Below are 17,441 nucleotides of genomic sequence, written 5' to 3'. Positions count from 1 at the left end.
GATACATGAGTTGGACTTGAATTTTTCCAGAAGTAGTGGGTGACAATGTAATTTTGTTCATGTTCACCACCTTTTCATAATCTAGCGGTAGCACATTTTTCTCACCTATCATAGTAAAAGCCTAACCCTAATGTAGGGATTTTTAGATTAAAAAAGTCATGTCTTTGGAGCGCATGGCAGAATTGCTTTGTAACAAATTGTTTACTTTACATTTTGAATCAAAAAAGAAAATGGAGGGAGAAAACATTGACATCCTCAGTCAAAAAGAAAGCTTGCTACAAAAGTCAAATTTAATTTATCAAGAATACAATTTCTCTTTACTTCCTTCAGCAAATGTGTCTGCCTACCTGCATGAGACCACTGAACGTAGCTGCTTCTTCATATTTAATCTTGAAATTACAAGATCTGTTTCTTTTGGGAAATGGCTCCAGTTAAAAAGAAGGAAAGGCAGACTACAGAATGAGACTTTATATAGAAATCTCTCATATCCAAGGTATCCCAAATTGCTTTCACAAAAACGTTGCTACATCAATCATATAAATCCAGAGCACCTTTCAGAGATGGCAGTATGAAGTCAACAACTGCTCACAACTCAGTTCAAAGTGCAGAAAGGTTTATAGAGGTTGCTACAACACAGAGGTGGTACGCTATAAAAGTTATGATTTCAAACTGCTTGGACATGTTACCTGGAGTGCTCATGTATGGAACTCTGAACTGAACTATAATCTTAAAATTTAAATCTTTGGGGGATTGTTTGTTTATGTCTTCTTATTCTTATGCTGCTTTTAAGAAACCTCCTTCTTTCCAAGCCTCCAGTCCTACAGTTTTCCTCAACGAGTCATAAACATCAGAACATTTCAAATAATTTTGCAGAGAGAAAGTGCAGATTCAGAATGGGATGAGAAATGACAAAGATCCACCCCCAGTTCCATTGCCTGTAATATTCAACTTGACCAAAGTGGTCAGGTTTATCAACACACTATACTTAGGCTATGAAAGAACAGATTCCTAGGTTCTGTGTTAGTGTTTCTTGTTTTAATGTTATTTGCACCCTGAAAACATATTGCAGAAAAAAAAATTAGACAAAGTGCCTTTTTTTAAGAAGGAAAATTACAGGAGTGCAATAGTAACGTGCATATCTACTGTTTGCAGTAATGCTATTTATGCTGCTTTATGCACATTAAGTGAAATGCCCCGTAATCTCTACTACATTACTTTTTATTTTCTTTCAACAGTTTTACTCAAATTGGTGACAGACGTATAAACAACTAAATGCATCTGAAAATTCCAAGTGTTCTGAAAATACCTTTTGATAACATCAAAAATAACAAACACATTCTTAAGCAGAAAGACCTAGTTCAAAATGATTAGATGAGATAAGCACTATTTGTTCAGGGGTTTATACTACTCAGAATTAATACTTTACACAAATATGGGGATGATCCCTCATCTCTCAGTAGCAAACCAAGAAGGGAATCTTGGGACACTTGTTCCATTGATTTCTCATTTACTTTTTGAGAGAGGCAGGGAAAAACCAACACTTTTGTCAGCAAGTAGTTTTCTTGGAAAAAAGTTGAGGTAGGTGAAAAATCAGATCTACAAAGCACTTAGGTAAGTTTTATGTCTAAAACAACGAATCTGGGCACCTAATGCTGACAGCCCTTGGTAGAAACCCTGATAATTTCTAGACTCTTTGTGTCTACCAGTAAGCTAATAGAGACCATAGAACTCAGTGTACAGAAATGACTTCAACACCTAAAGAGTTAAGATTGGGCAAGATAGTCAAGAACATGTTAAAAAAAAAAAAAAACAACATTTCTCTGAAGATGAGGAGATATTTCTAATTTTTTTTTTTTTTGTATAAGTCAAGAGGAAAAAAAATCAGTTTAAGCCATCCTAACCTTGTGTTCTATTTCCCCAAATGCAGAAAGATACCATTCCTACTGGTGAGCCTAGGATAAAGCCAGTCTTTATCCATCTGGAGGAAGCCATACTGCTATGCAAGAGAGGAACACACCACTTGTAGGGCTAGATATCAAGAGTGGGAGATATATCAGCCTCCAAGTTTAGATCCCTCCCTTAAAAATAAGGATGAAACCTCAAGTTTCCTCAGGCAGACATTGTCCAGACTTCTTTCTGAAATAAATTTCTAACTAGGAATCACATTTTACAAAAAAAAAAAGGGGCCAAATCACTTCCAAAGGGCATGAAATTCGTGCTATTTGCTCAGAAAAAGCACTTAAAATTCTGTAAAACATTCTCGTTTTTTTTCAAAACATGGGAAACCTTATTTTCCTTTTAATTCCAGCCCAAGTAAATTGACAGACTTATGAAAGTCTCAGTTTTTGTTCCAAGTAGCAAGCAGAGCAGGGCAGCTTCTGAACTTGTGTATTAGGTGTACCCTTGTACATACCCATTATCACAATAACATAAAATATCCTCCAAAGAACAAGAAGAGGGTTAATTGGCATACACATAATTGCATCTTCACACTTCAAATGTACATACACAACCCAGTAACATGTTGCAGTGGTGTGAAAATCAGTTTTGTCCTTTTCTGCTAGAATTCATACAATTTACTCTGATCTCTGTGAACTTTCAAAATACATAATGGATGTATTAGCTCTGCTTTTTTAACTATTTCTGCCTTGCATTGAATTTTTAATTTTGTTATACATATAAACACTTTTTTTTTTATTTTATCATCTTTATAATATAGTCCCGTTTATGTTTTCTCACTGAAAGGGTTAAACTTGTTGCTCTTACCTAAGACCACAGTGTACAGTGTTTACGAGAGCTACTTTCTACTTTGAAACTAAGGCTGAGAAAATTACTTCTATCCAATGCTTCCGCTTTAAAATGGATAATGATTTCATCTGGTTAGAGCTGTCTGTACCTACTTAGTTTATTGCAGGGAAGAAACTGCCTGTTCGCTCATGATAAGATAATTTGTCGCCTTGGAAATTAAATTATCCATTCCAGTTTACCTTGAGGAGGAATACTATATAATACCTATTTGTTCCATTATAGCCTTTAAATCTGAAATACGCTTTACTCTACAAATATGTTCCATGTAATCAGAGACACAAGACAAGCTAAAATAGCCCCTGACTGCAACTTAATTAGCCTCCAAAGTTGTCAATTGTGTAGGACTTGAATCCAGTGGAACTAAAAGGATATTGAATAAATAATTTCTTTTAAAGAATAAAACTAAGCCTGCAATACATTTTTAAGATGGCTTTTTATATTTTTTTTCATTTTTAATACTCACAGGGAAATTAACCACAGAAAGCCATATCGGGTACACATCTTCACTCTACCAAACCAGAACAGCATTTCTTGGCATCATTACAAGATGCAACAACAGGCAGGATCAAACCTCATTTTTCACCTAATACTTTAAATTAGATAAAGAATTAGGGATTGTAGGTATGTGGCTAATTTGTTTTTTCCTGTTTCTGTCAGACTGTACTTAAATACATAAATATGGCCGGTTTTTCAGAGGTATTGGTTTGTAAAATTCCCATTTCTCAACCAGTTTTTAAAGTCCAAGCTGAGTGAAGGGGTTTTAATATTTAAAACCTGCTATCACAAACCCATAGTAATTAGGAATGGCCATAGTTCTAGGCCAAGGAGAACACATCAGAAATGCTGGGTAGGGCATGGTAGGACACAGCTCTCAAGGCACTTGTTTGACAATAGGAACCGAAAACAGCTCTGAATCCTCTATAAAGCTCATCTATGGAACTGCATAATCCAAGCGATTCATTAACTTCTTACATACAGAAATTAAAAAAAAAAAAAAAAAAAAGAGTAAGAAAATTAGATTTTTCCATAGCATATTTTTTCAAGCCTTTGAGTGGTGAAGAAGAGAAGCTGGTCTTGTGATGATGATAATGGATTACGAAACAAAGCTTTGCGCTGTTGGCTCTGACACAGGCTCTGAGCGTGACCTTGAATGAATCGTATAATCCCCCTGCTCCTGTTTCTCCTCTTGTGAAACAAGGAAGATAATTTTTACCTACAGTGAGAAACTGTTCGGGGGATTAACTAGATATGTATTGGATGCTTTAGATGTGAAATACGTGAAACCATCCACTTTATTGAGGCTAAGATATATTTATTTTTAATTGAGTTCTAGAGATAGGAGCTTTCCAATGAAATAGTTTTTCTTTCCCCAAAATACTGGTTTGACACAGATGATGCTTTTCATGGAACCAGAATGGCTGAAAACATTTTAATGAGGGAGACTGCTCAGGTTTCTGAGGAGATTTCTTCACCCACGCTAAAAAAAATGGGAAATGTAACTCAATTTTCCCACTGACATGGACGCTTACTAAGCCCATATTACAGCTAGGAAAAAGTATATAATGGCCTTTACCATGGCACTGACACTGAAATATCATGACCTTCCCCACCTTATTTGCAGTCTTGCTATCTCAGTCGCACTCACACATTAACAACTGCTATATCAAGTATATTTTACAATAGTATTTTTCCTTTTGTCTCATCTTGCTAGTGCACACTGCATTATGGAAAAGTTAGAAAGATTTTACATAGTTCAATGGTGGGAAATTATGAACATAGGTGGAATGGGGGCTGGAAAGGTGATTTGATGTAGCAAGAAGATTCTCCTCTATTTCTAGATCCAATTATTCATAGATAATTATATATTAAGTAGAGAAGCATTTACTGGGAGAAAATTCTGCATGTGAATAAAACTTGCTTAGATATTAGTAATTAAAATGGCAAAGCATCTCCATTAAGCTTGAAAAGAGCACTTAAGCAAGCAGGACCAAGCAACAAAATTACAAGAAATCTGAATGATTCCAGCATCAAATGAACTGAACTCATTTCCTTCTGGATGCCATAGTGTGTGCTCTCAGTAAACAAGAAGAATAAATTATTTGATTGAAAAGCAACAATAAAATGAGTAAAATCATCTTTTGACGTAGAAACTCTTGGCCTGATATATTTTGTACTTACCATCTGCTGCATACCAGTGAGCAATAACAGTTGCTCCAGGAGTTGCTCCCAATTTTCACTGGTTCACTAGGAAAGATGAATATTAAAGTCTTACAAAAAAAGCTATGAAACATTTTTGTTTGCCTTTTTTTTTAATGTACATTAGCACAATTGTTTTTAGGGTCATTCTCTTAAATAATGTAGTCTCTAAAGGCAATATTATGAACTCATAGTTGCATTTTTCTTCTTTAAACTGGGAAATGATGCTTTCCCTTGTCTTTTCTGCTAATCCTCCAAAACTAGTGGCATAGCCACTCCAAAACCATCATCCATGGACTTGGACTTATTTAAAAAAAAAAGACAAAAAAAGAAAAAATTACAAAAAAACCACCAGAAACTACAAAAACTAGGACTTAGTTTTATAATTTTAATTCCAGAAAAAGATGCACAGACATAATACAGTAGAATTTCAATCCTGAGTTGTGGTTTTAGCTGTCTGTACTGCTAAGATGCAATGGTTTAAAGTTCATTATTTTTTGTTCTGAAGCCATCCTGCTGTTCTTACGAAAGGAAAAGCAGGACAGAACCAAGCTATGTAATTAGTTGTAAAGGTAGGTAATGCTTAAGCATGCTACTAACAATCGCTTTCTAACTATTTGTAATTTTCCATCAGGGATAGATTGAGAATAAAATTTCAAAACATGTAGAAAATGATAATTCATTAAAAATGGCTGTAAGGAGCAGTAGTATAGTTAATTTTAGTAAAGGAAAAGGCTAATAAAGAATAGATTATAAAATATTAAAATAAGAATACATCTTTGTTATGCCTGAACAGTACTTAAATCCGTATCTGAATTAATGGAATAGAAACAAAGCAAACCAGTAGACTTGGTTGTTAAAAAAGGCCACTGATGAGATCTGAAATGATAGAATCATAGAATCATAGAATGAGGTGGGTTGGAAAGGACCTCCGAGATCATAAAGTCCAACTCTTCATCCACTACTGCTGTGGTTACTAGACCATGGCACTGAGTGCCACCTCCAGTCTCATCTTAAAAACCTCCAGGGATGAAGAATCCACCACTTCCCTGGGCAGACCATTCCAATGCCTGATTACCCTCTCTGGAAAGAATTTCTTCCTAATATCTAACCTAAACCTCCCCTGGCAGAGCTTAAGACCATGCCCTCTTGTCTTACTGAGAGCTGCTTGGGAGAAGAGACCAACTCCCACCTGGCTACAACCTCCTGTCAGGGAGTTGTAGAGAGTGATGAGGTCTCCCCTGAGCCTCCTCTTCTCCAGGCTGAACAACCCCAGCTCCCTCATAGGACTTGTGCTCCAGTCCCTTCACCAGCCTTGTTGCTCTTCTCTGGACCTGCTCCAGCACCTCCACATCCTTCCTGAACTGAGGGGCCCAGAACTGGACACAGCACTCCAGGTGAGGCCTCACCAGTGCTGAGTCCAGGGGAAGAATCCCTTCCCTGGACCTGTTGGCCACACTGTTCCTGATCCAGGCCAGGATGCCATTGGCCCTCTTGGCCACCTGGGCACACTGCTGGCTCATGTTCAGCTTCCCGTTGATCCAAACTCCCAGATCCCTTTCTGCCTGGCTGCTCTCCAGCCACTCTGTGCCCAGCCTGTAGCGCTGCAGGGGGATGTTGTGGCCAAAGTGCAGGACCCGGCACTTGGCCTTGTTGAACCTCATCCCACTGGAATCAGCCCAGCTCTCCAGCCTGTCCAGGTCCCTCTGCAGAGCTCTCCTGCCTTCCAGCTGATTGTCACTCTCCCCCAACTTGGTGTCATCTGCAAATTTGCTGATGGTGGACTCAATCCCCTCACCTAAATTGTCAATAAAGATATTAAACAGAACTGGTCCAACACTGATCCCTGGGGACACCATTATTGACCGGCTGTAGTTTCCCAGGTCCTCCTTCCAGCCCTTTTTGTGGATGGGCGTGACATTCGCCAACTTCCAGTCATCTGGGACCTCCCCAGTGAGCCAGGACTGTTGGTAGATGATGGAGAGTGGCTTGATGGAAGCATACAAAGCAGCTCACCAGCACATGCAATTTCTATTTTCCTGGGTGGTTCAGAGCTTGAACCAGGAGTTTGTATTTCTGAGTCCATCAAAATTCCACATGTGTACAAATTGTAGGCCACTAAATTTTGCATGATTGCTAGCAGAATGAAAGTTGTACTGTTCACATTACTTTTAACTTTCAATAATAGCATAAAATATTAATAGCTCTCTCTCCTGCAACGTCCCTCTTTCAGTATTTCACACAGGCTGTTATACTCAGCAATGTTACTTTTATTTTAGCTGCTGCTCTTAGGTTAAAGTATTTCTAACCTTAAAAACTTTCAGTGGCCCATCTGGAGCAAAGTGGGATGAGAATATGACATCTTTTGGGGAATTGTAAGAGGAAATACTATAACTAGGGGCTCTGCTCATCAGAAAACAGGCTCTTTAGGTGCAGCAACTTCACAAATTTCAACAGTTTGGCTCCCAGAGAAACAAAAGCTTGTGGTTTGAAATATGTTCATTACCAAACCCACCTAAAAAGTTGAGAGCAGCTGCCTCATGTCAAAGTAAGCACCAGTGACTGCCAGGTTTCATCTAACACAAAAGGAAAACCAGCCTTTACAGTGAAGAAGGGAGCTCCCCAATGACTTAAAGAATTTCCCAGTAAACAGAGCTGTGTTTTAATTAAGACAAAAAAATAGTATCAGTGATGCACTATCTGGAATGGTAAAACAGACTTTTTCCTGTTGTTAATGAAAATCAGTTAGCTAGCTGCTGTGCTAAGGAAATTTTCACCGTTTATCTGCTGGGTTAAGAGACTTCCTAATAGGTGGCTCAGTAACCAGTGCTATTAAAGGAAGTACGCAGAACCTTAATTTGAAGCACTAATTAGTCCTAAAACAGTGAAGATTACATTGTAGGAATAGGGATTCAGTGCATAATGGCCTTGTCCATAAGAATCAAGAAGGGACATATCTGCTTGCCAGCAGAACCAAGATCAAAGCCAGATTATGCTCAGTTAGCAAGGTGTTTGCTTCCACTTTTATTATAATACCCCCAAAATAAAGCAGGGAATCTGAGAAAAGATATTTTGACTTAAAAGCCAGTGCTCTGGGATGGAGCCTTCACGAAGATTAAGGGGTAAATCAGACAATGCTTCTAATCTTGTAAGTGAGTAATCAGGAGAATACTAAGGGAACATCTGGGTTATCAAATTCAGCAATTTTGATATTCTGATTATGTATTTAATCTATTGAACTACACAGTTTTGATTTCTTCATGGAATCCCTTTTTGAGTGAAGATACATTGTTCTGTAGAACCCTGCATAAGATTATATTCTGCAACAGGAGAAATAAAATAGCTGTGAAAAACACAGACATTCCAGTCCTAAGTTGTCAGAACATTATAAATTCACTCATAATACATATACCTTTAGAGTATGTCTTCAGCAAGATACCGTTCCTAGGAAGTTAAAGTATAAATGCTACTGTATTTTTATAAACCTGTTTCATGTTACCCTTTGCCTTCGAATCACTTCATTTTATTAATCAACAAGTTATCTCAAATAATAAAAATAACTGAGTTTGTAGATTTAGAAGAAAATTTTGTGTAACTTAGAATAAAATCTGTTTTGTTAAAGTAAGGAGTATTTGTTGGGGAGGTTTTCTTGTTATTATTGTTGGGTTTAAATAACAATTGTGGGTGGCACATGTATCACTTCCTTCTCTGATAAAGGTATGGAACCTTTTAAGCTTTTAAACATGACCAGAATTATCAAAACGGCTTCTCTTTGTCAGGACATTTTGACAAGCATCAAAACATCATGACAGTAGGAGATGATAAGGAACAATGCACCTTTTAATTAGGAACCCATGAGACACAGAATAGTAAACCCAAAAACAATTCTAGAGTGTTACTTTCCAATTTTTACCAACTGACCTTACAGTTTCCTCATTTCTCATTTGATACCCACCCAAACCATTTCTTTGGGGTATGCATTCTTGCTATATTCATGTCTATTTTTGCTTCAACTAGATTATAAATAGGTATATATATAAATATATACATATCTATGCATGTTGGCTCTGGGCATATAAAATAATAAAATACATTTTTGAACATTCCAGACCAGCAGTTCAGACAGCACAAGAATTTTCCAACATCCCCTTTTGAAACTAAACATTAAAAGTGTTCTTAGGAAACATTAGACACCCTTCTGACCACCTGCCTCCCCACAGCTGGCCTCTGATGCTCCAGAGTAAAATTCAAGAACCCTCACAGTGCCCAGTTAAAAGCTCTACTGCCTATAAAAAATAATATTCCTAGCTCCTATCATTGCCTTTTGCCCTGAAGCATGAGAAGTTATATCATTTCTAGATCCCTGATTACTCTTAAAACCCTAGTAACTCAAACTGTTGTTATAATCTATACAAACATCCATTTCCTTTTCTAATCCGACTGAGCTCTTGATTCCAATAATATATTGTGGCAATGACTTTTGTTAGCTTATTGTTGACTGAAAAAATAATTCCTTCTGTCGATTTCAGATTTGCTGTCTCTTGATTCTCTGAATACTGCTTTGCTCCAATATTATGTCAGAAGTTAAGTAGAAAGCCTGCACTAGCTTCTCTGTAAATTCATTTTTACGCACCATCTTTTTCACTTGGTTATTTTTCATGTCCCATCTTGTTCATCTCTCTTCTGAAGTAAACTGCTGCTGTCTTTTCAATCTTACTTCAATGGTAGTTTTTCCACTTCTATAAGCATTCTTATTGTCAATCTCTGAACCCCTTTTATTTTCCTCATATTCTTTTCGGAAATAAAATAAACAGATCTGAAAGCTGTGTTTCAGAGGCAGCCTAGGTTACAAATAGCATTATAATACCATAAATATCAATTCATTAAAAATCCTAACCCTCGATTTCTTTTCTTTGTTAACCATTATTGTTGACTGATGAGAAGAGTTTGCAATTGTTTGAGCTTCTGATTTGGAAGCCACAGGTACAGTACATTTGACTCCAGATTTGTGTAATAGCATCCACAGAACACGTTTTCTAATACCTCCTGAACTCACAGAATACGGTGGATATATTTTTTTTTCCCCCTTCATACGTTATAGCCTGAGAGCAACTGCACACACTGTACATGGAACAACTGTTTTTCCTATTCTCTCTTGGAAGTCTGTGATGCCTCAGGCACTTTTCAAGCAATATCCTTTTATTCGAAATAAAGAGAGCCAATTGATCTCCTGGAGTAAAATCAGGTCTCCAGAGAGCATCCAAGCCCCTCTTTTGACAGTGGGCAGTAAAATGTACTGGTATTGACCACTTTCACGTGACAACTCACAACCTTTGTCGTCTTCTTTTTGTACGGCAGCAGCTGAAGCTGAATGTTGCAAATGTCATGGAAATTGTGCCTGAAGCACAACCTCTCACCAGAGTACTGTACATTGTCATTAGATCTTAGAGAAGATCTTCCACTCGTTTCTGTGTTCATGAGTTCAGTTTTTCCTTCATAAACCAACCATGCTACATTGCCTTCCAGATTAGGGAAGACAAATTTTCATTAAGATCCTTTGCCTGAACACCTAAAGGAGATTTCTGCACCTTCCTGGGTACAATTTGTTATTAAGGGCAAACATCTTGCTTGAAGGATCAAGTAGAATATTTACCCAAGCCTCAGAACTAAAAATATTCGAGACCTGTTACATGTCAATGGCAGACTGCTTTAAAACAGGCTTAATCATTTAATCAAAGGGATTTAGAAAATAAAGCAGGGTCTATTAGAGTTTATTTTATTACAACAATTCAATAGTCACCTTGAGATCATTAATTCTGAAAAAACCCACACGTAGATTACCAGTCCAATACTTTTTCCTCTTTAAACTTCTTGCTATTGTATTACACCATTTTATACATTTCTTTACAATGAATTGCAGATTCCTTCAGAGCAATTCTGTGCAGAACTTGGTGCCTGCCTGCTGCATGTCAGAATCCTTCACAGGGATAGGGGGATGCAGGGGACTAAAAGAGATTGCTTCGTGGAAGTCCATTATTCATTCTCAGAATTTTTGCCTCTGATGTAAGAAGGAAAAACCAACCCCGTCTTGTCTGACTTGTTAGAGCTGAAGCAGGAGTAAAAAGAGTCTGTGACCAAGTAGGAAAGACTATGGTGAGTAATAGATTTGTCATTGGGGGAGAAGAAAAAAGTTCCTGTAAAGTTGAAATTATTGTACTGTTAGACAAGTGGAAAATTCTGTATTCCTCTGTTATAAAAGAGAGAAAGAGGAGCAACAATTATTTTTCTCCAACATTCTCTGGAAACTTTTTAATCTGCAGACATAAAACTGTACATTGAAATCAACTTTGAAGCCCCTCTGGTTTCTCTCGCACGTGAAGGTTCAAAGGTCCAAGTCCCTCCAAGGTCAGCCTCAAGAGAGGAGAGCAGGAGGAGACATATTTGACTTGCATCAGCTCCCCATATAATCCGAATAATGTAGGGGGAAAGTAAATGTCCTGAGATTGCCATTCTCCTTTGATCCAGCTGAGGGGCAGCATAATCCAGGCATGGGAGTGGTAGTTAGTTTCCTAATAATTTTTTTCCTCTAACAGGCTTGTCTATACACAGCTCCAACGGAGATGATTCCTATTCTATTATCCTAAATACAACATAACTTAAAAGGAAAGAACATAATTGCAGCCTATCATTTTTTTGAATGGAAATCAAAAATCTAAATTATAATCTACATGTCAGCTTTGCATTAGGAAGTTAGCATTACCCAAGCACTTCACACTGGATTCTGCCAACAGGCTAGAGCAATGTTAGAGGTATTTTGTGGCACTCCAGTATTTCAAACCAGTTTTGAAAAAAAAATAATTAATCTCCAGTTCTGTTTCATCTACAGCCAACAGTAAAACTCTTTGTTAGGAAAAAATATTTGCTTCAATGTAAAAATTATATAGAACTGTTGCCATGCAGGGATTTTTTGGATTTGGTAAAATTGTAAATGCCACAAGAATCCTATTTCATTCCACTACAGACTATGGAAACTCTTTGACTTTATAACTGGAAAAAGCTTAAATTTGGCTGTGCTTTACATCTATAACTGCTTTCTATTTTTTCTTTTTCCTTCCAGAAGCAGAAAGCCTGTAATATTATAATTGCTATTTTTCATGATAGACAGTTTTTACATAAAAGCCCTCAAGAAAGCACAAAATTCTTTATCTCCTTTTCCTATTGAAAATTACTGAGCAATTTTCACCCAAGTATGCCTGACATTCTGAATATTTATAGCCCTGCAGCTTGTCTGTCAGAGGTTTGAGCCACCTACCATAGACCAGAATGGAAGTCCAGCCTACCACAGTGAATATTAATTCTTTCACAAAGTTTTGTGATGTTCATCACATGATATTAGAGATATTAGAGAAAAGCATCAAGCTCTGTCTTCCTAGTCAGTAACACATACATTAAAGTCACTTTTCAGCCCAGGGCTTCTGGCAGAAAATTTGCCCCTCTCCTTTCTGGCTATTTCTCTTCAGTTGAGGGTTAGTTTTTTTATTTCCCCCCTTGACTTTCACTTTTTCTTATTTCTGAGGGGATGGCTTATTCTAACCCAATTCTTTCCACTGTAAAGCATTTAACAGGAGATAAACTGCTACTGAGGTGTAGCTGAATAGAAAGTAGAAATTTATAAGTGCTATCATGTGCTCAAACAAAAGCTCTATGTCAAGGTAAATGATAGGAAACCCTATAAAGAAGATGCACTTATGGTACCTCTCCATTCCTTTGTATTTTGTGCATCTGAAATTTTACTTCATTTTTAACAAATCTAGAAAAACTTTTGATGATACCAATTTTCATGTAATTATGTGAAAATACATATTCCAAATATGTACCTACACCTATTTGTTGTAGGTATAAAGTTCACATTCATTCTACTGCATGTTATATATGACTACAGGGATTTTTTTCACTCTGCTTTTTCTTCATATATAGAGGGTCTGCTTTATATAGAGGGTCTGATTCTATTTTGTATTAGAAAATATGAGACTGATTCTTCAATGCCTTGCACCATCTGTAGTCATTGTAGTTGTGCAAACTGAATGCAGATTACAGATCTTGCTTTACAGTTTTAAAGGCTCATAGGATCAGATTTTCCAGAATTGCAGTAATTTTTAAATACTAGTATATTTTTATATATTTATATAAAGAAGGCACCACAGATACAGCAAATCTTTGTATGTTAGTAAGCATAGGAGTATTTAAATCCAGTGACAAAGGTCCTATATCTCTCAAAACGTAACAAGAGATGCAATTCACTATGTGAACACAATTAAACAAAATTGAAATCTCACACAGAAAATTGAAACAAATAAACATACACCTTTGATAACTATTTTGCAAAAATCCCAACTCTTAAAAATGGTTTTGACAGATATAAATGATATATTAATATTGAATTAAATAATCTGCCCTGTTCTTACATCCTTCGTTTTCAGAATTCTTACCAAAGCAAGTGCAAGACTGCACAAGTGAGGATACAGTCTGAATTATATGCCTGGACTTATTTTCACTGGAATCAGACAGATAGGTAGTTCTTCAGAAAAACTTCAAAATATTTGGTATATTGCTGAAGAGATATCTCTTGTGGTAAGAGAGAAGAGGTGAATAATTTAGCGGAGAGATAGGCAGGGGACAGGAACAGTTCCTTCAGTGATTAGTAGTTGTGTCCTGTCTAGGATAGAAAAATAATTCACTGCTGTGGATTGCCAGCCTCAGGCTTGCCATGGTCCACACCACACTGTCTGATTTAAATAGATTGTTCTAAAATAATGTGACAGCATCATAAAACAGAGGAGAGATGACCAAGTTTCTAATATGTGTTATCCTTGTGGGCTGGAATTTTCAAGCCCATCTCTAGAAGACACAAGCCATGTCACAGGGAACATGCTAATGCAAAGAGTTGAGCTAGTACTTAAATATATATTTCTGACTCTGCTATGGACGTGCATAGAGACTATGTCCTTGCTTTTCCAACCTGCAAAATTATCATAAAATTATTAAATTGCCTTACTTGGAAATGTGCTCTAGGACCAGTTTAGTAAAATCTAGGCAGTAATATTATTACCTGCAATGCAGGTAGGCAAATCATACAAGCAATACAAATACACCATAAACATATACCATTGAACTGTCAGATGCCTAAAGTGTAAAAATCTGTTGTCATTTTAAATGTCCTGAAGTATCCTCTATGGTTACAGTTTCATGTTCAAAGATCTGAGGCCCTATTTGATACCAGACCATATAGAAGTCACATATGCTGTGGGGAATTTGAAAAGGCACCACATGCTTATGTTTAACTGCCTCCATCCCATCTTATGCAGCCACAGCTACATTTCTTTAAAGATTTTAATGAGAAGCCCCTGTTCATATTTTTTTTTCTAATAAGTCAAGTATTTTTTGAATGGGAAATATTTATCTAAGTGGAATTGAACAATGAATTAAGACAAAGGCAAACTATTACCTTTTCAGTTCATGTCTGTAACTTTCATGGTGTTAGTGGGACCAATCTCTCTGCAGACAGTGTATGCAGAATAGAGCCCCTTCCCAATAAGGAAGAGTGCAACATTATGCATCAGCCAGCAAAGAGACTCCCTTTTGTGTCTTCCAGTACCTAATGGGGCTACAAGAGAACTGCTGAGGGACTTTTACAAGGGCATATAGTGATAGAACAGGGAGGAATGGCTTTGAACTGAAAGAGGAGAGGTTTAGATTAAATATTAGGAAGAAATTCTTCACTCTGAGAGTGGGAAGGCACTGCAACAGTTTACCCAGAAAAGCTGTAGATGCCCTATCCCTGGAAGTTTTCAAGGCCAGGTTGGATGGGGCTTTGAGCAATTTGGTCTAGTGGGAGGTGTCCCTTCCCATGGCAAGAAAGTTGGAACAAGGTGATCTGTAAGGTCCCTTCCAACCCAAACCATTCTCTGATAAATGTCAATCGCATTATATGTTTTGATTATATGCTCCTCTATCTTTATAAGGAATTAATAGTCCAGAAAATGCAACCTGGTCAGAAAATAACCCCTGATAGAGATGCTGCTGTTGCAGTACCTATCACTGCAGGTATGAGAACTTCATTGTCAGTATTTGGTTCTTTTGGTGTAGTTTAACAGAATTCTAATCCAGGAAAACAAAATAGTCCTGACTGTCCTAAAGCACATGCACTGATGAAGTAGCCTGGAGAGACAAACAAATATCCATAGAGTCAAAAGTGGTACAAGAGCGTGTCTGTGTACACATATTTAGGGATGATAATAGATTTCATAATTTGATCATCTAGAAACTTAGTCAAGGAGATTACCCTTAGATTTTCATTTTGTTTGTAATGTAGTAATCATTCACAGATAGTGAAAGACTCCATATTAATATAACCTTGACTTGATGGTTTTTATAAAGTATCATAAGAAAAAGAACAGTGAAAAAATCCCTACTATCTCCATCTCATTATTTTCTCACAAAGACAATTAAGAGGAAGCTTTTAGGAGTTAATTTTGCTTCTCTGCATTAAAGTGTATTTAAATATTCAGAAACAAAATACTGTATTTCTTCAGTCCTGTTTTTCCTGTGATATTTACCACCAATGGAACTTCTGTATATATAATCTAAGAGATGTAAAATCACATATTTGTTTTATGAGTCAGAGCAGTAAGACAGTGGTAAAACTCCATCTGGCAAGCAAGCAGAAGTTCATTTTTGTGTTTCTGTTATCATTAAATGTTATTCAAGATTCTCATTACACTTGTCATCCTAGTGCAAGGTTAATTAGAATTAATAAATGTTGTACTGATCCAAAAGGAAGAAAGGGCAAAGAGAGAAAAACATACTAATTATTACTCATCCAAAATAAAGCAATTTGACATAGGACATGCTGTGCAGATGGACCCATCTTGAGGTGGAGATGGAAAAAATCTGTTAGAAAACTTAATATTTTCTTTTGGTTTTGTTTTTAAAAGGCATAAGCATGGCTCAATGGCCAATTTTAAGGAAAATATCATGCATAATAGCTTTAGTACAGGACACAGGAGCCTTTAATCCATTATTGACCTGTCAACTTTTAACTAGTAAATTCATTTTTATGCTCCTCAATTTACTTGTCTGTGAAACAAAAATTAAGACTTTTATCTACAATTTAAGACCTCCTAAAGTCTCTGGAAATTCCATGAGAACTAGATGCTATTTCTATTCCTGCCCAGCAAAGCATCACAAGAAAACTAGTAATAATTAAAAAAAAAAAAAGTTAAGAGCAAGCAGCACTACTTTGGGATAATTCCAACAAAATTTACTGCTTTGAGGGTGTTTTTTGCTGTCACACTTTGAGGATGTGTGTGTTTTTTGGTTGGTTGGGGTTTTTTAGTGTTTGGTATCCTATTAGGAAGGAATATTAGTCGTATACCTTATGAGCACTTAGCATGTTCAAAATATTCTAGCCATTTTACTACAAGGTTGTCCAAGAACATTTGAGTATCCAAGTAAATACTCAAGAAGTGTTTTACCTGTAGAAAAAAAGAAAGAACAGATATTAAAGGAGTTTTCTTCAAAACTGTAAAGTACATTACAAAGCTAGAAGAATGGGCTTCCTCCACTGCTCACCTTCTTACCCTTAAGGTAGTGCTTTACTTTCCACTTTTAGACTTTACTTTTTCTATATTCAACTTTTTTTGCCTCCAGAACACAAAGAACTTCATCTTTTGTTGTGCTGTCTCACTGGCACAGTTAAAAATTTCTACCTGCTCTGTGTAGGATCAAAATTTAAATAAATAGATTTTAAAAAAGTCAAATACAAAATGAACTCTCATACTTTTTCTAGATACATACACATGTATAATGATAAGAAGTATGGAAGCTTAATGTTTCCAAAGATAAAACTGCTTTTCCTAACTGGCCTTATATAATTTTCCCTTTCCCTTCGTCATGATATCTCACGCATGACTCTCTTGAAAAGTAAACTGAAAACCCAAGGAGCGAGTGAATTAAACACTTCCTAATCCTGCTCTATTTCAGGAAAAGTAAAAGAGCAAAGAGCCATCATGCTATTTCTTAAATATCACTGAAGACCAGTAGAAACAGTCTTCCTTGCTCTATCAACACATTACACTATTGACCTCCTCATTTTTTGTTTTCAAAATTAACACCTGTAAGAGCTACTGGCAATATAAACTTATTAATCCCCTCTGAATAACACATTACCATAGGTACACAGCCATATTTGATATTACTTACCTATGGGACAGCTCTGCATGCTCTGTTCTTTGCAAGTCCCTGATTTAGAGCTATGACACATCAATAATATTCATCTGCCATCAAACATCTTTTCTGTTTTTTTTTTTCTTTTTTAGAAAAAAATGTACTTGATGCTATCTGCCTTGCCTCATAACAGTCGGTGAATGACAAAGATA

Source organism: Pseudopipra pipra, chromosome 4 (genome assembly GCF_036250125.1).
Source record: "Pseudopipra pipra isolate bDixPip1 chromosome 4, bDixPip1.hap1, whole genome shotgun sequence".
Lineage (NCBI taxonomy): Eukaryota > Metazoa > Chordata > Aves > Passeriformes > Pipridae > Pseudopipra > Pseudopipra pipra.
The sequence above is the reverse complement of the archived record's forward strand: the minus strand, read 5'-3'. Positions refer to the sequence as shown.